The sequence below is a fragment of the Acomys minous genome, assembly GCF_964271855.1.
Source record: "Acomys minous genome assembly, chromosome: 9".
Classification (NCBI taxonomy): domain Eukaryota; kingdom Metazoa; phylum Chordata; class Mammalia; order Rodentia; family Muridae; genus Acomys; species Acomys minous.
This window is the reverse complement of record NC_140490.1, coordinates 121,012,974-121,037,976: the sequence shown is the minus strand read 5'-3', so window position 1 is coordinate 121,037,976 and position 25,003 is coordinate 121,012,974. Positions and strand designations below refer to the sequence as shown.

At 40.1% G+C, this 25,003-nt stretch overlaps 1 protein-coding gene across 5 annotated transcripts in view; it reads left to right on the top strand.

Annotated features, from left to right (window-relative positions):
* The window catches only part of RALYL (RALY RNA binding protein like), a 651,644-nt gene that overhangs the window by 142,532 nt on the left and 484,109 nt on the right, over positions 1-25,003 (top strand). The window contains exon 1 of one of the 5 annotated variants that reach the window (XM_084796701.1): positions 14,683-14,815. The exons of the other annotated variants lie outside the window; for them this stretch is intronic. The gene's annotated coding sequence lies outside the window, so the exon portion shown is untranslated. Of the gene's footprint in view, positions 1-14,682; positions 14,816-25,003 lie in introns of those variants that run through there. 5 annotated transcript variants of the gene reach the window in all.

Sequence of the window (25,003 nt, the reverse complement as noted above, 5' to 3'; positions counted from 1 at the left end):
TTGCCACCCTGTGGGAGGATTTGAGATAGAAGTTGCTTCCTCACTGCTGTCTATTTTCCACTACTTTAAAACCAGGTTCTTGGAGAAGTGATAATTAAGTATGGTGCAAATAAGCCCTCTCTTCCTCTCTCCCTCCCTCCCTCCCTTTCTCTCTCTCTCTCTCTCTCTCTCTCTCTGCTGCTCGGTCTCCTCCCTTTTCTCTTGAGAGTTGGGGCACATCCTATCTCTGACTCATTCTGTCAAATCTTTCTCTGATTTGTCACTTTGTCAGCTCCTTAATTAAACATCACTTTCAGTCATGAAACATCTGTGCTTCCTTCTACAAATTAACTTTACCTTCATTGTTAGGAATTAAAGGTGTGTACTAAGGGCATATCTGAAGAGATTACATGCATTCGGGGTGGTATAGCTATCCTCGGAGAGCCGCCACCCAGCAGCCGATTGAAAAAGATACGGAAGCTCACAGCCAAACTTTTGGGAGAGTCCGGGGAAGTACAGAAGGGAGGGCACAGAAGCTCCCTGAGACCAACAGAGCCAACTAGCCATGGCTCATAGGGCTTACAGAGACCGAGCACCGATGAAGGGCATGACTTTTAGCAGAGGTGGAATCTGTAATTTGAGATTTAATCACACTGGAAGTTGTCTTGAGTATGCCTTCTCCTGACTCTCTACTCTCTGCTGTTCTAGTTCACATGACATTTGAACCTCAACTGGGTGTGCCAATCATATCTGCTCCTCCCAGGCTGTTTCATACTCAGTGTGACTTTACCAGCTAATTGTCCTTAGAATGTATGGAAGTCTGTGTTGAACAAATGAAATCGTTACACAATGCCCATTCAGTAAAACCACTAGAAAGCACGTAAACATTTTTTCATAGATTAAAAATTACAAGGGTAAAAAGAAATTACAAGAGTGCCATGTTCTAGTAGCATCTCAGAATGTAAAATCTGGCTTAACATTTTCATCAAACCCACAAGTATCTATGTAGAACCAACTTTTTTGCAGTTGCAGATCTGTGACACAATTGTGAGGGTAGGGCTTGTGTGTGTGTGTGTGTGTGTGTGTGTATATCTTGCATGATTGGAGTGTTTGGATATACGTGAGTGCACATTCTTTATGTTTAATAATGTAACATCCATAGTTTTACATAACTGTGTTACATAACTCACTCAGCCCTGAGCTAGGCAGGGAAGAGAATGTCCTGCATGGGTTGAGTTTCGGAGTTTGAGCTCTGCACTCACAGACTTTCAAATCCTGCCATCTTGGTAGGTTTTCTTTCTTACCTTGGTCTTATTATATTTTGAGACCACATGTAGAGCTGTAATGAGTCTAAAATTCATCCTATTGATTGGGATTCCAGGTGCTTCACACCAGATACTTCATCCAGCAGTTTTCCCTTGTCCCTTCCCTTTATCATACGTGTAACTTCCCCTAGAACTCAGGCTAAGTAATTACATAGGTTAGATTCAATAGTTACAATTATGTTGTGCACCGCAGCTTGGAGAAAACTGCACAACTGTAAGGGCTGAACTTCAAACCCCGTTTGGGCTCTGACTTAACTTTGTAGAGGACGCGTCTCTCACAGCTTATTCAGTGGGGTGCCCATGGAATCTCTGGCATCAAGTGACTTCTGGGTAGCCATAGAGCTTCAGTCTCAGGCACCCTCACTGATAATGTTATCTCACCTCATTCTTGTACCTAATCAAAACTAGTCATGGTTCTGAACTGAGAGCAACATTTATATTTTAAATACTAAATTTAATTATTTTTAATATATTAGTAGATCACAGAATTGGTAGATGGCTGTGAAAAAAAACTGTCTCCATGAGATATGCTTAGAGGCATATCACACAATTGGTCTCAAGAGAATTAAGTTCTTAACTGTCGGAAAACGAGAGGAATGGATCACCCAGCACCCGGAAGGAAACCTGATCACGAACTCCATGCTGCACAGCTTGTGTGCTCAGACACCCCTGTAGTACCTGGAAATTCCCAATACAACAGAAGCTATTCAACCTGGTTACAAGCATCTTTTTTTTAAAGCTTATTTTTGGTATTTGATTTCTTTTGCCATGATCACGCACCTGTATTTCATAATGTAAAGAACATTGGAATGGTAGAACTTGGTCTTCAAGTGCCTGTGCACTTTTTTTGTAATTAATTAATTAATTTATTCAGATTACAACTCAGTTGTTATCACATCCCTTGTATCCTCCCATTCCTCCCTCCCTCCCGCTTTCACCCTATTCCCCTTCCCTAGGTCTAAGATGGAGGGGGGCCTCATCTTGGTAGCCTGCCTGTGCTTTCTTTAGGTGCCATCAGGCCTCCCCACCAAGGGGAGGTGGTCAAATATGGGGCAGCAGAGTTCCTGTCAGAGTCAGTCCCTGCTCTCCACATAACTGTGGAGAATGTCCTGTCCATTGGATAGATCAGAGTAGGGGTTCGATGTTTACTACTTGTATTGTCCTTGGTTAGTGCCATAGTTTGAACAGAACCCCCCTGAGTCCCAATCCACACATCATGATGTTCTTCTTGGAGGTTTCTAGGACCCTCTGTGTCCTTCTGTTTCCCCATTTCTTATATTTCTCTTACCTAGAGTCCTAGTACGATGTCCTCACATCTTTCCCAATCTCCTGATGAGTGAAGACATGGGGCATGCTTCCATGGACAACACGAAGCCCTGTATGAGCTGCAGCCACCACAGTTAGAACCCTGTGATGCTCCCCACACCGCGTCCTTACACAGGCTCCACTCCCGCATCCATTCATCATAGTCTGAGATGCTAAGAGACTTCCAAGTTCAACTCCAACAGACAAACATTCTATGCATAAGCAGCTGATTTTGAGCAGCACCTTGCCAGGCTTTTTGGATAATGAAATTGTGTCACCCGCATTTGTGATTATTTTTGTGGCTATATAGAATATATTTTGCAATATATATTGTTTCCAGTTGACTTGATACTAAATTGATTTACTAGGGATAAAAATAAAGAATGTAGTAAACCCTCCAGCAAGGAAATAAGTAATTCAAGCCTTGGGCATGTTGCTTTCAAACCACAGCACCAGTAAAGGTCACAAAGGCACATTAATAAAAGAGCTTATCATTAGTATTGTGACAATACTCTCAAATAAGTAAAATACAAGTAAAACTCTCCAACATAAAATAGAGAAGAGTAATTAAGGAAAAGTACATTTGTGTAGACTGAAATACTATAATTAGGGGGCAGAATCTGGAGGACTATTTGAAGGAGAGGAATACAAATTATTTCTATGCCCAATAGAGCTTTTCTAGCTCTCATTGTTCAGTAGAAATAATGGAGTTCCTCTGGAGGGAGAAGTAAATCTGTACTCTGAAAACCTCTGGTATGGGCATGCCAGGATGGTCTGTTATAAGCAGTGGGGCAAGGGTTTGTAAAATGGTACTGTGCTTTGAAAGTATGCTCTAAGTAGCAAAATATACCATGAAACATACATAATTACCACAAATTATTTATCACCTTTTGTTTATTTGTGTATTCATCTTTTTATATTTAAGTATGATGCAATATTGCATTAAGGTAGAATGTTCATTTATGATAGACCCGTGAAACTGCTTTCACATTGAACTATTCTTTAATGCCACTTTGAATCTGATTAGTTAGTTATTGTGTTAAAAATATGTTTAGGTAGGCCTGGGGCTGGAGATCCATTAGGGCTTGCCTACCATTCAGGAGGCTCTGGGTCCCAAGTCCAGCAGCAGAGGAAGATTGCATGGTCAAGTATACTTATAGTCCCAGCACTTGATTGATGGAAGAAGGATTTAGAAATTCAAGGTCATTTTTCAATGCATAGGCAATTCTAAACTAGCCTGGGCAAGAGGCCTTGTCTCCTTAGGGAAAAAAGAATTATAAATGTACTTCCCTATTGTCATTTTTCTAAAATAGATAATGATGTCATGCTCTTATTTTAAGTCTGTTTTGGGGTATTTATTGACGGCATTTATTGTTTTAATATACTTTTATTTGTTTATTGAGAATTTTATACAAGCCTGCAATGTATTTTGATTATATTCACCCACCAGTCTCCCCTCCAGCTCCTCCTAGATTTGCCCTTCATGTCTCTTTTCCAACTAAATATCTTCTTTCTTTAAAAAAAAATTAATGCTGCCTTTGCGCCCGTTGGTATGTGGCAATTTGCACCCCTAAAGAAAACTGCCTCCCCTAACCCCAGCATCCACCCAGTGTCGTCCCCAACACAGTCAGGAGTGGGGTTTGTGCCCTCCTCCCCTACACACGCCAGATTGTGATTGGCCTCACCTTGAGCACGTCCATACGCCGGCATCCTCACCTCCTCTACCTTTGTAAGCACAGACATCTTCTCATGGCAAACAGACAACGCCCCGGCCCACAGTTCTTTTATGACAACTCTCAATTTGGAAATAAATCTCAACGGAGTGCCCAGTACAGCCCTACATGGGACGTGCATACCGTACTTCCGGTATACCACGTATGTGATATCCACGTACATCATGCCTCTCCCCACCAAGGCTTAAAGAAAGTCTTTCAGAAAAGAGGCTAAGACTGTAAGAGCCAGATGCTGGGGAAGTGTGGAGCAAGGCAGTGCTTTTTTGTTTGCTTACTTGCTTGTTTGTTTTTGCCACGGGAGGATTTCTGTACTGTGTCTAGGTCAGAATAGGCCTCTGGAAGGACAGAAGGTGAACTACAGCTGAGATTCCTACTAGCGGAGGCCATGGAGAACAAGGAGGACAACCTCTAACTAGGCGAGATTGCTAATGGAGGGAGGAGAACTCCAATCCACCCACAGGAACTGTTATCCAAACTTACTCTGTGTAGATGTGCAGGATAAAGACAGAACACATAGAGCAGAGATTGAGGGAAGGTCCAACCAGTGCCTGGTCCAACCCAAGAGCCAGGCCACGGGAGAGAGCCAATATCCATAGAACGCAGCTCAATGGCTAGTTCTGAATGTAGCCTATTTCAGCCTTAGACAGTAATAGCTAATGCTCTCTCGTGATATTAATCTAATCACTGCCACCCCCCTCAGCACTTTTAAAGCCTTTTTCACTTGATTTGACCTCCTTAACTCTTCTCAAGGTAGTCATTTTTGTTTCATCGCTCTTGGTATCCACTGAAAACTATGGATCTTCCCAACTTCATCCAATGGTATATAAGCTATATCCACTAGTGCAGCGGATACCATAGTGTCTACACATGTGCACTGTCTCTCACATTCATTGCTACAGTCATTTGCATTTTAAATAGACAGGTTACATTTGCAGTTTATGTAAAAACAAGAAAAGCGTTATACAGTTTCATAGAGACTGACTGGGAAAGGAGTGAGCACTTGCAAGGTGACCTAGGGAAGTTAATTTCACAGCATGAAATGATTGTTAATTTCAGGAGAGATATATGTACTAGTTAGTGTGACTCTCACCTACAGGGGAGGCAGGTTGTGGGAGCTTGCTTTTTTGACCTTAAGGCAAGTTGAACTGGGAGAGCTACCCAATTAAGGAAGTGTCGTTGACCAATAGATTTTTCATTTGATTCTTTCCTTATTCATGGGGACACTGGGAAGCCCTCCCACTTCTACCTTACTGCTGCATTTCTATTCTTACAAACATCATCTTAAATTCTAAAAGAGAGAGTCTTCCTGGTTTTGCATTAGGTACTTGGTTTCTGGTTATAACCTTACTATTCAGAACCTCTGAGAAGCCAAGGTGCCTTCCACAAGTAACCTTTCATGTCGCACACGTTTCATTTTACCACTAGGACTGGCAGCAGCGGGAGGAGTCCCCGTGAAGATCCAGTATTGATGGAGTGGCAAAAGCCAGAGGCCTAGAACCAGCCCGTGCTAAGACACCTGGCAAGGTGTGAAACAACATTGTCTCTCTGCCTCAGGGAAATGATTTCAGACTCATCGCAGTGAACATTTGTCAGTGAAGATGTATGGACAGATGGGTATACCGTGGGACACACTGACACACTACAGCTTTCATGACGAGATGTATTCTATGCTTTGGTTTTGCTTGTTTATTATTTGGAGGTTGCAATGACAGAGGGCAAGAGGAATCAGGGAGATGAGTGGCCCTGGAGTCCACAATTTGAATCCCACAAAGAACCAATAAAAAGATTAAAAAATAGGACCGTTCTTATTGATGAATAAAAATTTAAAAATGAGAAGTAATAAATGATAGAAAATTATTTAAATTAACTTTAAAATCCAAATACAGCATACAAACATAATTAAATAATTTTAAATTGTCACTTAATGTGCTTTTTGTGGTACATTAAATGTTGGTACCACTTTGTTCCACACCTTACAGACAGAAAATTTTGTGTAAAAATTTTCAATAATTTCTCTACTAGCAGGTAGTCAAAACCAGATAAATAGATCTACTTTGTATTTACACTTTTTAAAAAACTGCTGATGAGGTGGAAAAGGAACTGTTACATGCTGTTGAAAAGCATGGAACATGATCAGCTGCTTATCAATACTAAAGAATGTGCATCCTGTTAGCCATGAGTGCAAACCTCTCACTGTGTTACCTGCTACCAATTGGTGCCATCTGCTTCTCGCAGAGTACTGGTTAGACACTTCCTATCCAGAAAATGAAACCATTTTAGAACATAAGCCATCTTGTCTGCCTCATAGGCAGCAAGGCTAGCACCTGCACACACCTCGCTGGCAGGTAAACCCACACCTTTGTGCTCTACAAACAGGTTATAAATTATTTTTAGTAGGAAAATACATTTGAAATAAAATATCCTTAAGAATTAAAACCTTACGGAAGTCAAGGAAATAATTCTGCTTTGGACAAAGACATAAACAGCAGTGGAACAGAATCCAGTCAAGAAATAAACTAAGAATAAAAAACACATAAAAAAAAAAAAAAAAAAAAAAAAAAGAATCCAAGCTGGTAAACCTGGTTGGAACTCCATGTATTTCTTCAGGGTTTGCCAGCATCTGGAAGTGGCCAGATATTCTACAGAGTTTTTTTTTTAATTTTACAAAGGCAAGTAATATGGTAAGCACACATATTCATACACACAAGAATGGTTCTCCCCGTTAATTGTCACGAATTTGACAAGCATTCCTTGAATGTTTGCTATGTCTCAGACTGTGTTCCAAGTACTGAGGAATGTAAGGCCGAACTCTAGACTTGCACTGAACTTCTGCAGTTTTTCTTTCATCGTTTAGCTGGCTCTAGAGTTTTCATCAGTACTGTCTGGCTTCTATGTGTATGTTTTCCATCTCCCTTCCCCATTCCTCCTACCTTCTGTGCCCCCATGAGATCAAAGCTACCTTTGACTCCTTTTTGTTACCCACATACTACCTACCACACCAATATTCCCAGTGCACACTTTCTGTAACACTTTTCTCAACCGCAGACATATGACACATACACTTTCCTAAAATCTATTCCTCTCCTGAAATAGACTCCAGCTGTGACAATGTTTATAATTTTCCTGTAGCTGGAAATTTTCATCAAGTTTCTACTTTTAGAAATGCAAATCTGTGATTAATCAATGAGTCACTCTGAATGTGTGATTCATTCTGTGGTTGTTGGGCATGCGAAGATGCAAGGTGTGAAACTGGTCATTGATGGTCTTCCTGACTCATGAAAATGATTTCAAAGGGCTGGAAAAGTGGGAGTGAGAGCAATTTTAGGGGGCTGAGAGTTGTTTCGTGAGCAGGTTTGTGCTAGGTTATGGTTTATGTGCATCAGCCTTAGATAGAAGCCTCCAAAAAGAGATAGAAATATGTTCATTCATATTTAGTGAAGGGCTATAAAAGCATTTTTCAGTATGTGCTTGGTGTGTGCATGTGTAAGCATGTGTGTGAACTTGTGTACAGGATCATGTCCTGAGCATGCACTTGTGGAGGACTGAGATCAACATTAGTTGTCATGGTTTTTATTTGTTTGTTTGTTTGTTTGTTTTGTTGCCTTTTACCACACATTGTGAAACAGAATATCTTCGTTGAGCACAGAGCTTGCCATTTTCGGTATATTAGCTAGCCATAAAGTGCAAGGATCTCTCCGTCTTTGTCCCCGCACTGGAGTTACAAACACATGCCACCACACTCAGCTCTGTTGTGTGCTTTTTGGCGGTACACACTCAGATCTTCTTTACCTCCCCATCTGCTGCCCCAGTCCCCATCCCTGTGAAATGTCCTTATTCCTATTTGAAAGCTACTGGGTAGCACACAAAAATATGAGACTCTGGGTTTTCAAAATTAGGCTTGTTTGTCACTAGGAAGCCTGATACGTTTCTAAATTAAGAGTGACGTGAATTAGTTGCGGCAAAGATTCTTGTGTAGGCCTTCATTGGCGTGACTGAGGGGATTCCATATGTATGTGTGTATGTAGGTAGTATATATGTATATATATTTCATATGACTTTTTAAAACTAAATTCACTTGTAACCCATCTCTGGTACAATGCCTCTTCTCCAAAGTCCATACTGCACATGTCTCCCTTGGAGTAAAATATAGAACTCAGTTCGGACTGTGCGTGTGAGTTTCTTCTGTATGTTGTTCCTGGTGTGAGGTCGTGGCTGAATTAAACTCTGTACATCACCCAGAAAAACCACTTAAGAAATCTCCACCTGGCTTTGCTTTTTTCTCCACATTCAAGTAGTAGAGAAGATCTTCCCAAGATCCACCTGCTGAGTTCTTATTCTCATGGAAAATTCTAGAGCCCCAACTAGGGCTTTCTCACTCAATAGTTCCTACTGTGAATATTTTCTGTGCTATGTGATTCATTCTTATTGAATCCGTTTTCCATCTCAAGGTTTCCTCTAATTGCTCTGCACCTTGAACTTCCTCATCAGCACAATAGGGTCCTCCCATCCCAGTAGCAAGAGGGGACAGTCTTCTTTCTCGGATGGTTGCTTAACCAAGAGGTGGAATCAGATTGTTGTATTTCTGTCTTTACGAAACTGAGATTTTAATTTCAGTTTATATTTGGCTAATGATTATGAGCCACTTTGTGGGTGCAGAGAACTGAACCCGACTCCTCTGCAAGAGCAGCAAGCACTCCTAACTAGCAACCCATCTCTCCAGCCCCAATATTTGTCTTTCTCATGCTTGAAAATGTGTCAAATGTAATTTTTTTATTTTTAATTTATTCACTCTATATCCAAATTGTAGCTCACTCCCTTGTCTCTTTCCTGCCCCACCCTCCCTTCCACATCCCTCAGTCCTAAGAAAGGGGAGCAAATGAGAGACAGAATGCTTTGAAATATGGAAATATGTAGCAGGTTCTTGTGACACTGATGGAGCTACAGGCCATCATGCACATCAGCATGCTAACAGGCACAGAGAAAGCAAATTGTCCCTTCAGCCTTTTGGAATTTGGGAAAAGGATTTTTCCTTTGAGCCTGAGAATAATGATACAGTGAACCTAGTAATGGGGAATTAAACTGTAGTCACGTGTTCTACTTATATAGTCACTTTATTAAGTTTGAATTAAAGTAAGTAGTTTTTCTCCTTTATTTCAGAGAGCAAAATACTAAGTCCTTTCTTGAGATAGACGAGGAAGGCAGGTGTGGTGATGATGGAAGATTATGAGTTAAAAACCAATGATTTTGAGACATGGTTTGAAAAGACCAAATAAACTTAAAATTTTTCTGTAATTTATTGCTCTTGTTTTGTAGATTAACCCTGAATCCGCATAAGTAGACCATTATTACATTGGCCATAAAGCACTGGAAGTTCATAGAAAAAAAGATTAAATTATCAGCTGTGGGCCTAATTATTTACTTGAAAATGCAAATAAACATGTAGAAAAACTGAAACATTAATTCTATTTGAAAAGTATGTCTTTTATATAGTAACTTAATATTTACACTTCTAACATCATCTACAATTTCTAAGCGCAATTTCTTTTGTTAATTCTTCTGAAACAAAAGCAATTATGTTTAATATTCAAGTATGCACTTTCATACCTTATCCAATTACTTTGAAAACATCTCACTAAAACAACTATAGACAAAATTATATACTATTCATATATGTAGGAAATAGATACTTTGAGAATCTAAATTACTAAAACATTAACACGCTAATGCTCTAGAAGAGAAAAAAGCTTATACTTTTTAAAAGTTTAGTAAGATCCAAGTAAAATCTCTGTATAATAATCTTACAGATTCACCCAGGTGCAATTAGGCATCTGTGATGATTTGTATTAAATCAATAAAGACTAAGGAACAGTAATGTGTCTTCCTTGTCTGGGAAGTGTTACATGCACATTATTTGTGCTTTCAGGGATCTTTGTGCAGCTAATTTGAGAATTTTGAAACACTTAACGCTTACCAGATATCTAAAGATGCTATTTGACAAACCCGAGGTGAGAGTTTATGTGGTAGCACAATCTATATGAACATGTTTGATTAACTCAGTAAATGTTTAGAATCTTATAAGCCCTTACATCCACCAAAAAGCACGCTTTAATAAAACATCTTGAAATTGGTAAAAATGCCCATGGACATTCTAATGAGGTGCTCATTGCAGGGAAGATTCAGGTCAATAAATGGGTCAATACTTTGATCATCTATTCATTATTCCGTCTCTGAGCAGGAGACACAGGGACAGGAGAGGGCTTAGGAACGGTCAAGGCAAAATGACTTTACTTAAAATTAAAGAAATGTTTCCTAATAATAAAAATAATTGTGCACTGGTAGAATTTATTGAATGAAACTATAATATTTTTAGAAATCTTTAAAAAGTAGGATTTCTCATTTAAAACAACTTTTATGGGAAATTGATTTTTTCCATACATTAAGTTTTGATTATGATTTTTCCTCCCCTTATTCTTCCTGGACCACCTAAGTTCTCTCTCCACCCAAATCCATATACTTTCTTTTTCTATCTCATTCAGATATAAACAGGCATATAATAATTAATAATGATAATAATAATAATATTAAAAGTTAAAATAAAACAAAATATGACAAAACAAACCAAAACCCTAAAGAAACACATACAGATGCTGAGAGACAAACATCTGCACACACAGACTACCCATAAATACAAATTCAGAAATCTTAATACATAAGCAAAGATTCTGTAACTGGGTTTAGAAATCGCCCAGATAAAATGCTGTGAGAGAAGCAAACAAATCTAAATATGCTCCTGCGAGTTATTTCCTAGGCATGGAGCCTGCCCTTAAGTACGGTTTGTATACTCAGTAGGACTGTTGAAAAAAAAACCCCAATTTTTCCTTTGTAGAACAGTTATCAATTTGCGGTAGCTTCTGCGTTAAGCGAGGGGGCTCGTGTCTAAAAGAATACCTTTTGACTTCCCTGGGGAAGCAAGTGATATGGCTGCAGGCTTGTGTGTGCGGACGCACCAGATCCATTGCACTGTAGTTTCACATCAGTAAGTCAAATGCCTGAAGAGGACCGTTGCCCTGACAGGAGAGGTCTTCCTCTGTCATTCAGAGAGTCAGATTTTCAAGCTAGTTTTTGAAGGAGTGAATTAGGGATAAAATTCTGCCTCACTCCCCAGACCCCTGACACGGACTCTGATGTCCGCTTGCTGATCACTTCCCCCTAGTTGCGCAGCCTTGCCAAACCACAGAAGAGGGTGCAGGCAGTCAGGATGAGACTTCAGAGGCTGGGGTCAGATGATGTGGGGGGAGGGCTCCCCTTTCTTAGGACTGAGGGATGGAGAAGGGAGGGTGGGCCAGGGAAGAGACAAGGGAGTGGATATAGGGTGAATAAATTAAAAATAAAAAAAATACTTGATATTTGACAACTTTTCAAGCATGAGAAAGACAAATATTGACAGTATAAAATGTGAATGCTTTACTTTATTAATTAGTAATTCGCTGCGGCTGGAGAGATGGGTTGGTCGTTAGGAGTGCTTGCTGCTCTTGCAGAGGAGTTAGGTTCAGCTCTCTGCACCCACAAAGTGGCTCATAACTGCCTGTAGCTCCCATTCCACAGGTTCCAGGCACTCACGTGGCATATAGACATATATGCAGCCAAAATACTCATATGCATTATAAAAATAAATAAATAAATAAGAAACTCCAAAAGGAAGCGGTGTGTTTGCAGGCAGATAAGCGTTTTACCTCCTTGCTAGAACTGGAATGACTTGCATTGTAGTGTAAGCGTTGACACAACAGAACCTCGAATCCTTCTCTTGCCACTGTTTCAAGAAATTTGCACTAATTGAAATTTGAAAATGAGCATGAAACAATGAGGCATACGGTTAGTTTCACACAGACTTCTGCTGATTCTTTGTACTAGAATATTCTATCACAATGGCCTCAGTTTGATGTTTAGGCCATGTAGAATTTATTCCAACACTCCAATATTCACGTTTTTTGGCTGTGCTGGAAACGAGGCAGCCAGTGTCCAGCTCAGTGCCACTGAGAACCAGGGAACTGGGAAGTGGCCCAAAACCACGTACCAGAGTCGCTGGGAGCAATTAAAAAGAGAGGGATGTAGGCTGTTGGAGCTGAGCGCACTGCCATGGAGGACGGCATGAGTCAGGGCCGCCAGAACTCTAGCCAGGCATCCTTTATAGCAAGGACTATTCCTAGGGCCCTGACTCTTCAAAACAGAGGATGGCTGTGTTTTTTTTTTCCAATGATGTAACTCTTACCCAAGTTTAAAATGAAAGCAGAAGCAGGTCAGAGTGAGTCACGCTCACAAGGCAAAAAGTAAAGGGAAAACAGCACTCAAAAGCTGCAGTTAGAGGGCATTTTAAGTCTGCAGAGAACCATGGTTGTAGTTAAGCCAATAAACAAGAAGTGTTTTAAAAAAACAGTAATGCTGGAACAAGAGGCAACGAACAGGTGAGGAAATTGAGATAATTGTGAGGCTAATGCCGCAGTCTGATGAAAAATACCAACGTGTACTCTGGGGTGAGAGACCCACACATGCTTATTCCCACACTCTGCCTGTGAGTCTCAGCTGTAAAGTCTAATAACGATGCTTATGTGCCTGCTTGTCATATGACAGTACTGAGCAGTGATGTGCATGATACTCAGTAGAAACATATTGTATCCTCTTTGTTGGGTTGTTGGGTTGAGTGTTCCGAAGAGGGGGAGTCTGTTCAGCGTAGAGTCATTGTGTCATTCCTTTGTGTATCCTCCAGTGTTTATTGAATTCTCACAGAACGGCAGAGGGCCAACGCGAAGGGATGAAGTCAGCAGTTTATTAGCCTTACACTGCCTGACTGTGAAGTAGCACACGAGCACGCTGGGCTAATGAATCCACCCAGGAACCTATTTTAAAGGGCATAAGAGAATGGAAGTTATCTATGCCCATGAGAGGTTCAGACAGGAAGTGTTTGGAGGCCCTTAAGAGGTTTCTGTTGGGATCATTGCAGTCTCGCCCACCCGGGAATACCTTAATTGTCTGCTCTAGAGTTCCCTCATCTTTGAATATCACTGCAGCCAGTTCAACTAGATATTAAGGACGTTCTCATAACAGTTGAAATACAAACAGCCCAGTCATTTAGATAAAAGTACTTATTAGTGAATTCACTTGTACGTGGCTATAGGAAAAGTCGAGCAAGTATAATTAAAGAACAGGAAAAAAAAAATTCCTGAATTGAAGAGACATGAGGAAGTTCTGTGAGAAGTTGTCTGTTGGTGAGCAAGCACAGTGCACATCACCCTGGGAGCAGGACAGGAAGCAGATGAATGGGAGAATGAGCTTGGACTCCTGTGAGAAACAAGGACAGATGAGCATAGAGCAAAGCCGATGTGCACAAATCTGAACCCACTGGGATTCAGTGATGTCACTCTCTGTTCTCACTGTGTCAAGTCTCAGGGATACTGGACATTGAAAATAAATAAATAAATAAATAGCTAGCTGCACCTGTCACAGGACTGCTTCTGTTTTGCACTTCTCTGCAGCTGAGATTTGAATCTCAGATCATTTAGAGGACCTGACCTTCTGTGCATAGGAAACCCCAGCAGGGACGCTGAGATCTTCCTTCGGCTGCCTAGGGTAGGGCGCAGCTGAGAGCTACTGTCTCCTGTTCTGTTTTACAGGTTTGGCTAGTTTTTCCTGATGGAATCTTGACTTTCAAAACTAGAAATACTTAACACCATTTTTTTTAGCTTTTTAAAGAACCCCCCAAGAGGCATACATAAAGAGACGTACTTATAGTGTAAAAGTCTTAGTAGTTTGGTTAAATTGCATATAATATAATAAGTTACTTATTAAAATGTATCTATCTGTTGGAGGGAAATATATATTAACACATATCCTTCTGCATTCTTAGCCCATGTAAGATAAAAACATTGGAAGACTGCTATTAAAATAAGAAGTCCAACTGTTTCTTGGAGTTAAGTAAAATTTCTAGCAGTTTAATACATTAAGAGATGAAATTACGGGGCTGGAGAGATGGCTCAGCGGTTAAGAGCACTGACTGCTCTTCCAGAGGTCATGAGTTCAATTCCCAGCAACCACATGGTGGCTCACAACCATCTATAATGTGATCTGATGTGCATTGTATACATAATAAATAAATAATAAATCTTTAAAAATAAATAAAATATTGTTTAAAAAAAGATGAAATGACATAGATTAGTTATTTATGGTAATAAAAGTTCCGTATATTATTGTAAAATATCTATCTTATAAATGCTAGCTTGAGGGCTTGACAGATGGCTCAGCAGCTAAGGTTGTTTATTGCTCTTTCAGATGGCTGGCATTTGACTCCCAGCACCTGTGTGGAGTGGCTCAAAACCATCCCTAACAGGAGATTGACTCCCGGCACCTGTGTGGAGTGGCTCAAAACCATCCCTAACAGGAGAGCCAGGGATACTGGAAGGTTCTGGCTCCTACTTAAAGGTTATAGGTTTATTTAAATTGTTCATCTGATCTTTATTTTACTTTTTAAGCAATATGTATCAAGAAAATTATTTATTTTAGATTTTCCAATTTGGTGGGGTGCACGTTTATGAATTATGTCATAATTCTCTGGATTTCCTCAGAGCCTATGGTTGTGTCTCCCTTTTCATTTGTAATTATGTTAACTTAAATATTCTGTCTCTGACTTTAGGTTAACTTGGATAAAAGATTTGTCAGTCTTACTGATTTTTCTCAAAGAACCAACTTCTTTGTTCATTGATTCTTTGTCTTTGTTTTGTTTGGTTGTTTGGTTCTATTTTATTGATTTGGCCATGACTTTGACTAGTTCTTGCTCTGTAATCCTTTTGGGTATGATAACTTCTTGATCTAGAGGTTTCAGGTGTGAGGTTATGTTACTAGTGTGAGAACCACCTGCATAGTTTCCCACAATGGGCATGTTTTGTATTCATTTAATTCTAAAAACTCCTATAATTTCTTTCTTAATTTCTGTCTCGGATTGCTTTTCATTCAGTAGAGAGCGGTTCGGTTTCCATGCATTTGTAAGCTTCCTGTTGTTGACGTCCGTCTTTAATTCGTGGTGCTTAGATAGGATGCAAGGTATTACTTCCCCCTTTCTTTTTCTTTCTTTCTTTCTTTCTTTCTTTCTTTCTTTCTTTCTCATTCATTCTTTTTTTTTATAATTGTTTCTGTTGAGACTTGCTCTTTGTAAGAGGATGTGGTTAATTTTGAGAAAGGTCCATGAGGTCCTGAGATGAAGGCATATTCTTTTGTGTTTTGGTGAAATGTTATGTAAATATACGGTAGGAACATTTGGATTATAACATCAGTTGGCTCCATCATTTCTCTGTACAGTTTCTGTCTGGATGCCCTGTCTGTTGGCGAGAACGGGATCATCAAGTCTCCCACTGCCAGTGTGCGAGGGTCAGTATGTGATTTAAACTGTAGCCATGTTTCTTGTACAAATTTGGTGACCCTGTGTTTGAGGCACAGATGTTAAGAATTGCGATGTCCTCTTGGTGGACATTTGTCCTTTGATGAGTATGTAGTGTCCTTTCCTATCTTTTCTGATTAGTTTTGGCTAGAAGTATATTTCATCATAATAAAATGGCTACAGCAGCTTCTTAATCCCATTGGCTTGGAATATCTTTTCCCATCCTTTTACCCCAAAGTGATATCTATATTTTATGGTCAGGTGTGTTTCTTAAATACAGCACAATGATGGGTCATGTTTTAGCATTCATTCTGTTAGTTATTTTTTAATTTGGGCACTTGAGACCACTGATATTGAGAGGTATCTATGAGCAGTGAGTGTTTGATGATTCCTATTATTTTGTTGTGTGTGGGGTGTGGTGTGTGTGTATATTCGGGGGTGGGGGTGGGGGATTCCCCTCCTTAGATTTACTGGTCTGATATTATTTTTTCCTTGTGTTTTCTTGTTTTGTTTGGTTGTTTGGTTTTATTTTATTGATTTTAGCCATGACTTTGACTAGTTCTTGCTCTGTAATCCTTTTGGGTATGATTACTTCTTGATCTAAAGGTTTCAGGTGTGGGGTTACGTTATTAGTGTGAAAACCACCTTCATAGTCTCCCACAATAGGTTGTCAATTTCCTTCTGTAGGGCTGGAATTGTAGATATTGCTTAAATTTGGTTTTATTGTGGAATATCCTATTTCCTCCCTCTCTTGTGTTTGAACGTGTTGACAAGTATAGTAGTCTGGGCTACTATCTTTAGGTTCTTGGAATCTGCAACATATCTGTCCAGGCCCTTCTGGCTTTTAGAGCTTCTACTGAGAAATCAGGTGTTAGCCTAATAGGCCTTTATATGTTTCTCCATCTAATGTGGGTCAAGGTCACTTTCTTTTCTGGCCCAATCTATTTGTTGGTCTCTATGCTTCTTCATTAGGTTACAGACATTTTCTTCTACAAATTTTTTGAAAATATTTTCTGGGCCTTGACCTGGATTTCTTCTCTCTCCTCTACTTCTATTATTCTTAGTCTGGTCTTTTCACAGTGTCCCAGATATCCTGGGTGCTTTGTGTCAGGAGGTTTTTAGATTTAATATTTTCTTTGACTTGGGTATTTGTTTCTTCTATTGTGTCTTCAATTCCTGGCAATCTGTTTTCTGTCTCTTAGTATTCTGTTGGTGAGGCTTGTCTCAGAGATTTGTGTTTGAGTTCCTAAATTTTTATTTCCAGATTTCATTTAGTTTGGGTTTAATTTAAAAAAAAATTTTTTTAAACTCTTGTTCTGGGCAAGATGGCTTAGTAGGCAAGGACACTTGATGCTTTACAAGTTTAATTACCCGAGTTCCATCCTTGGTATCCATTTGAATCTGGAGGAAAGGATCTGACTCCACAAAGCTTTCCTTTGACTTGCACACACATGCTGTTCTGTGGGGAGACACCAGGACCATGGCAACCTTATAAAGAAAAGCATTTAATTTGGGCTGGCTCACAGTTCAGAGGTTTAATTCATTTGTCGTCATGGCACGAAACATGGCAGCAGAGAAGCAGACATGGTAGCTGAGAGTTCCGTATCTGAATCTTCAGACAGATGGAGAGAGAACACTGGAACTGGCTTGGGCTTCTGAAACTGACCAGCTCTTGCCCAGGTCATGCCCATTAACACACTTCTACCAGCAAGGCCACACCTACCCCAACAAGGCCACACCTACCCCAACAAGGCCACTCCTACCCCAGCAAGGCCACACTTCCTAAGGACACTCCCTACTAAGCGTTCAAATGTGTGAGCCTATAGAGGCCATTCCTATTCAAACCATCGTAGCCACCATGCCCAGGAAAAGGTACCTGACACATGTGTGATGCTTTGTAACTGTTTATTGTGGAACAAACAAATGAAAGTGCAAGTCGGTGAATGAATCACCCTTATCCTTGGATTATTTACTGTTTCTTCCAGTCAATAGGAAATCATTTACTAGTCAGCCTGTAGAATAAATAGCTGTTTATAGTTCTGAGGCATATAGGTGTGACACATTTTATATTTTATGTAAGCTTGCATCAGTCTTTTCCTACATACTGAAGACATAAATTTTTCACTTATGTATTCACCTGGTATCTTTCTCATCTCTTCTAAGAACCTATTTGTTTTCCTTTTGCAATGTATTTGTGATCTATAACTCAGTCCCCATCTGTAGCCTGCAAGAGATTTACAGTGCTACAAAGTTAATATTGGCCATAAAAGTCAATACATTGCCTACAATCTATAAGCTATTTTTGAAAATTGATGAGAGTAATTATAGCACAGTTTACATCATAAATAAAAGGAAAGCCAAACAATTAAAAAGGAATTACAGCAAGTGAATACAGTCACAGAAAATGTGTATAAAAACAGCTTAAATACATTTTCTCAAGCTAATGAGTTACACAGGTTGAGAGAAGAATGAAGTTGTGAAGGTCGCTGAGTCTCTGTGCTAGCCTAGTACCATCCCTGGCCTCTGCAGTGCTCTTGGTTGTAAGAACAAAATGAACGATTTTAGAAGAAGTGATTAGCTCACAGAACTGAAGAAGATAATAAAAAACGAGAAGTTTATAGGGAAAACCATACCTGTGGACTTGTACAATGATGTTCCTCTTGTGGACACGGGAACCCACTCTGAAGCCACAAGTATGTCTGGATCAGGCCATTACATATGCATATGTTTGAATTCAGTAAAAAAAATGGGTTACATTCTTTTTTATTACTTGCTCTGGATTGACAACGTTGGATAATGACATTTAACTGTTGAGCTACTTTAATGGATATTCTGATCTGATAACGGAGATCCTTGGTTTCTTCTCTGAAAGAAAGGATCCTAGATCAAGCCAAAACATAAAACAAGGAAGAATCTCTTATCATTGGAAGGGACGACCCCCTTGTCAAAATAAATAATACTTGCATTCACATCATTAAAACTCTGCCTTGTGTAAGAAGAACTGCAGTCAGCTTCCCTTCCCCTCAGTGAGAAATCGGGAATGTCCCTCTAAAACGGCCGGCCGAAGCTTTAGGTGCAGCGAAACCGAGTACGAACTCTGTGCAAACAGCAGCAACAAAAGCTAAGGAAGCTCTGAAGCGGTAGGGGCCAGAATGCTGCCTAAAGAGGACGTGCAGACTGTTTGGTGGGAGAGGAATCCGCGGAAGTGTGTGGCAGGGTGACTTAGGTTACTGGCGTCTGAATCTGCCAGGTGTTTATAGTGAGGAACAGGTAGTAATGCCTGGGCTATACCGCAGTTAGGCAGACTATCCTAAGAGTGGTAACGGAGGAGAACGTTTGTGGAACAGTGGGAGGTGGACTTCACCTCACTTAACATCATGTTTTAAAATAACACCAAGCGCTGGAGAATCTATAGTACAGAGCTTGGGGGCATACGTGCTATAGAAATCCTCTTGACAAGAAGACCAGCTTCCTAATTTGGAAGAGGTGTGCCCCAGTTTCTCATATATATAACTGTGTATGTGTATGTAGCTGTACTGAACTTATTTTTATAGATTTCACCACCCTCTCAAGGCTCAGGGAGCATTACAGAGGAGACTGAAGGAAAGCGCGTAGGAGCTAAAGGAGGAAAGAGCAGAGTGGCCGGCAGTGTTGCCTTCTACCGCCTGCTCTTCCAAAGGTCCTGAGTTCAATTCCCAGCTACCACAAGGTGGCTCACAACCATCTATAATGTAACCTGATGCCCTCTTCTGGCCTGCAGATAAACAAGCAGACAACACTGTATACATAATAATAAAATAAATCTAAAAAAAAAAAAAAAAGTAACCATTGTGCTCTTAAGGTCCCAGCAAATGTTATTCCTCTGGTAAGGTCTTCACAAGATTGGACCTTTAACGTTGTCTCAAGAGGCCTCAGCCTTCCCTGAGGCTTATAGGCTACTACTGTAAGCAATGCTAATTAAATTCATTTGTAAAACATGCATGAAATTAGGAAGGGGACTAAGCTGAGAAAAGGAATGGTATCAGTATAAACTGAAGAGAAACAAGGCATGGAATTGAGTCGCTGAGGAGGAGATAATAGAAGCTGGTAGTGGGCAGCTGTAATAAGAATATATGAAAATATTTTCAATAAAGTATATATTAAAAATGAGCAGGAAAGGGAAGAAAGGGCTAATAAGGTAGGGATATGATCAAAAAACATTAAATACATATATAGGAATATCATAATAAAACAAAATTTCATATAATTAAAATATGCTAATAAAACTAAAAAATACAAATTCTCAAATTTATATGCCTTGCATAGATCATAAACAAATTATTGCCTCTTATAAGATCAAAATTCAAAGATTAAGAGGAGTATAATCTAGTCTTTTTTTTTTTTTCAGAATCGTTGGGTTTTAACAAACTGTGTTTAGACATATCAGACTCTCCCATTTTTTCTTCTAATAAGACATGGCACTTTTGGGTAGCTAACACTCACTACTCTTTCAGGGGACTCTACTTTGGCTCCCAGGACCACGTCAAATTCCAGCTCCAGGGCGTCTGAGTTCTTTGGCCTCTGCAGGCATCTGCACTCAAGTGCATATATCCACATGCAGACACACTCACCTGCACACAATTTGCAATAATAAGGGTGAATCGAAAAAAGCAACAGCATTTCCAGAGACTCTCCCTTCCTGGAACACCGAGTGTTGCTGTAATCTTAGCTTGCCCCTTTGCTTTGTTTATCAGTGCAGGCAAGGCAGCTAAGCAGCCAGCCAATACAGAAAGGCTCTAAGCCACAGAGGGTTAGAAATTTAGTCTTGTCTCATGGACTGAAACTTTAAAAGCACATTTTCATAGCCATAATTCTACCAGTACTTGGAGCTTAGGAACACCTTTTTAAATTCTCTCATTTGGCAAGAAAGAGAAGCCTTAAATGATTTTCAAGATTGCTCTCATTTCTAAAACCGTGAGATCCCACGTGACCTCCCCACTGCCACCAACCAGCCTCTTGCCTGCCCTTTGCCAAGATGTGTGTGAGGTGTATGAGGGGCCCTACTCTTCGTTTGAGAGGTGGGTTGTGAAAAGTAGAGGAAAATAGAAAAAAAGAATGTGTCCTTTTGGATATGATTTTTTCTCTTAGATAAAGACAGTTATTACAGATCTATATGTATGTTACATGTATAGCTTTTATTGTGAGCTGTATATGTTATGCATCTATATTGTTATTTTCACTGTTACATTCTAGTCTACAACTATTTATCTAAAACATTGAAAGACATATTTTCTAATTGTTTTGGAAAAGCAAAATATAATTTATGAATGTTTTAAAGAAATACCCCCAAGGGCATCTGACCCACAGTCAAGTTGCAATTTATTTATGCATCAAATGTATTCAGTATTCACAAGTAAATAACTTAAATTACCTCATATCAAGTGCACTTTAAGTCTGTCTACTGAATTAATTCTTATGGGGTCATGTTTTGCCTTTGAAATAATTAGAAAACCAAGCCTTTTTGGTTGCTTACTTTAGGAGTAAGGCTAAATGTGGATCTGCCTGTGCATCCTTTATTTGACATAAATCACGCTATGGGGGTCAGATTTTGAGTTGAGTTTGCTTTCTCTTCCAAGCATGTGTTCTGCAGGAGCTCTTACCCATGCTTAGAGACCACACACTCGCCTGGCTTGTTTAATCATATTCTCCTTTGGGATTTTTAACTTATGTGAAGAGACATTGTGTAAAATACTTTTCTTGTCAGTGTGACAAAATAGCTGATGCAAACAATGGTAGGAAGTAAAGGTTTTTTTTTCCCCCTTGCTTGCACTTTTCAGCACACACAGTCAGCGCTTGCTCAGCCTCATGCATGGTATGCATGCGACATCTCGGGGCCATGTGGGTACTTGCTGGAGAACATGCTTCACCTAATACAGGAAAAGAAGTTAGGGACTGTCTGCACTAGCTTATTCTCCCTCTCTCTTCTGCTTCTAATAGTCCCACATGTTCACCCTCCGTGCAAACACCCTACCGACACATCCAGTACTTTAAAAATCTCCTACGTGATTCTGAATCCCATCAAGGAAAAGATTAACCATCACAGGTTCAAGTCACTGAGGTCCATGAATCTAGGCTTATGAAGTAATTCAGCTGCAGAGAGGAAAACGAACAGAGACGGGAAAACTGGAGAGGGTGCTACAGAGGATTTTATCGGAGGACATTCCCTCCGTAGCGTGCCCTCCATGCATTCTGTTTGTACACCCATTATTATAACAGTTTTATGGTTGCTGTGGACTTAACATATTTAGATGTATATACCTGCACCTACTTTCCTTTCAGCTAGGTTTCTGTTATGTTCATTTGAATGAATCCTCAGAGCTATCCAGGACTTAATAATGTTCCGTCTCTACAATGGTATATAGAAGTAACAAGTTAACTGTTTAACCCCCTTCAATTATCTACAGAAAACTTAACTAGTTGTCTACATTATATCTAAGATGGTTGCCAGAGAGTGTCTTCACATTGCTCTTTGTTGTCAACTTGACTCAATTTATAATTACTATGGAAACGACCTCCTGGTAAGCCTGTAAAAACATTGTAAGAAGGAATTCAACTGAGGAGGGGATACTCAGTTTGAATGAGGGTGACAGTATCCAGGTGCCTCCGTTAGGGTTGTATTGCTGGGAAGAGACGCCATGACCAAGGGAACTCTTATACAGGAAAACATTTCATTGGGGCTGGCTTAGAGTTTCGGGGGTCTAATCCGTTATCATCATGGCGGGAAGCATGGCAGCGTCCAGGCAGACATGGTGCTGAAGAGGGAGGTGGGCATTCCTTCTACAGCTGGATCCACAGGCAGCAGGAGGGGACTGGATTCTATACTTGGCAGCACGTGAGCATAGGAGATCTCAAAGCCTGCCTCCACAGTGGCACACTCCCTGCAACAAGGCCACACCTACTCCAACAATTAGCCCATACCTCCTAATAGTGTCACTTCTAATGGGCCAAACATCCAACCACATGAGTCTATAGGGGCCATTCCCACATCAGGGACTAGTCTTCCATACTGAATAAAAGATGAATAAAAGGAGGATGCCAGCCGAACGTTAGCTCTCATTTTGCTCTGTTTAATTTTGGGACACGGTGTGAACAACCTCTGCTTGTTTCTGCCATGATGTTTTTGTCTCCATGACGGACTGCCCCCTTGAAGTATGGCCCAAAATAACTCGCCCTTGTTTTTGTCAGTTGCTTCATCAGATCAGTGAGAGAAAATAACTCACACACATGGTCATTACTTTGGTACACTGTCAGAGTCTCAACTGTCCTTTATCTTAGTTATCTTCTACAAAGCAGGGCCTCCTACCACTGTGGAGAAGACTGAACTGAGGGGCTCAGCAACCAACTGAATACTTGTCCCATGAGTGACACGCATTTTCTTATATAGCCCATCACCCACCAGGAGTCAGGCATGCTATGTGCTACACAGGAAGCAAATGATTCTGAGTGGCGTCAGCAGTGCCGGCTGTTTAGTAAGGAGCATCACAGGTGTCTTGCGAAGAATCCGCTAAAATCTCCACTAGAGAGTAGGTGTCAAGCAACAATTTCAGTGGGAAAACTTTTTTTCCTTTTTCCAAAAAAGGAAACACATAACAGATGGAGGTCAAACAACTGGTTGACTGATAGCAACCTGCAGTGAGGCCGTCTTCCAGCTTTTTGTCAATAGACACTGTGACTGACAGGCTAACTTCCACTGACACTTTCTCCTCATGAGAGTTCCCATTTTATTCTCAGCTCAGTCAGTTCCTAAATATCCTCTGGTCTGATAAATGAAGAGAACATGACTGAGATAATTATATCAACACACTATGAAATATAAATAAAGTTGTTTGTTTTTTGAACACTGATCTTGATTTTCAATCAAGCATATTACTTTGACTTTCCTAAAATTAGTCTATTTACTTTTAAAAAATTAACATCACAAATGAACCCTCTACTTTTTCTAAGAGCAAGGAAAACAAATGATACTAATTGATAGAAGATACCAGTCTCTCCCATAATGCTTTAGTTTGAGCAGCTGTTGGAACGTGCTCTCCTATTACAATGAGTTAGCCTATAACACACCATTAAAACTTGTAAGGAATCCCTTTATTCCCTACCCAGTCAAGTAGGATGGTGAATAAAAGTACAGCATCATTTTGGCCACTTAGAAAAATGGAGTACTGACAACAATACGACAGACAGCACTAAACAGGGACATACTAGCAGCAAGATGCCTTTTTTTTTCTTTTTTTTCTGTTTTAATTAATATAGAATTATATTGGTTTCGTTTTCTTCCCTCCAGCCCCTTGAATGCCCCTAAATCTCAAATTGATAACCTCCTTTGTGTGTGTGTGTATGGTGTGTGTGTGTGTGTGTGTGTGTGTACGCACACAGATATATAAATACAGACTTCTGAGCACATTTTTATTGTGTGCATGTGGATTCATAAAGGACCAACTGTACTGGATAACCAGTTAAGCGCCTCATCCCTGGAAGAAGCAAAATTTTTTCGCTCACAGCAGTCACTATTTGCCTGTAGTTCTTTCTCTAAGGTGTGAAGCCCTGTTAACACCCCCCCCCCTTTTAAGTTAGCACGTCTGTCGGTGTTGTCATCGTTCTGTTGTTCCAGTCTTGTTTATGCCATCATCTCTATGACAGAAGATTTGACAGTGGACTTCCTGGTATTTTGTATCTTCCAGCCTTTATATCCCACCTTCCTTCTTCCTTGAGCCACAGAGGGAGGGGCTGTGGTGGATGCATCCACTTGGGCTGTACTACTTATGAGCCATTGTTCCCTACATTGTGTCTGGCTGTGGGTTTCTGTGATGGTCTCCATTTCCTGTGAAGGGATGCTTCTTTGGTGGGGGATGAGAGCTATAATTTACTGGTTTCTGTGTTTACTCCACATTGTATATGTAGCTCTGAAGATTTGGAGCTAGAAACTGTAGATGGAATTGAACATGTGGCATTTGTCTCTCGGGGTACATTGCCACCCTCAATATACTCTTTTCTAGAATTTTCATTATTTCATTTCTCTTTGTAGCTGAATAGTATTCCACTGTGTATGCATACCACATTTTTGTTATGCATTCATCTGTTGAAGATTTGCAAATTGGTGACCCTATTCTAGAAATCAGAATGGAGAACCCTCAAAAAAGTAAGAAGCAATCTTCCACGTGATACAGCAACGCCATTCCTTTACATATTCCCAAAACTTG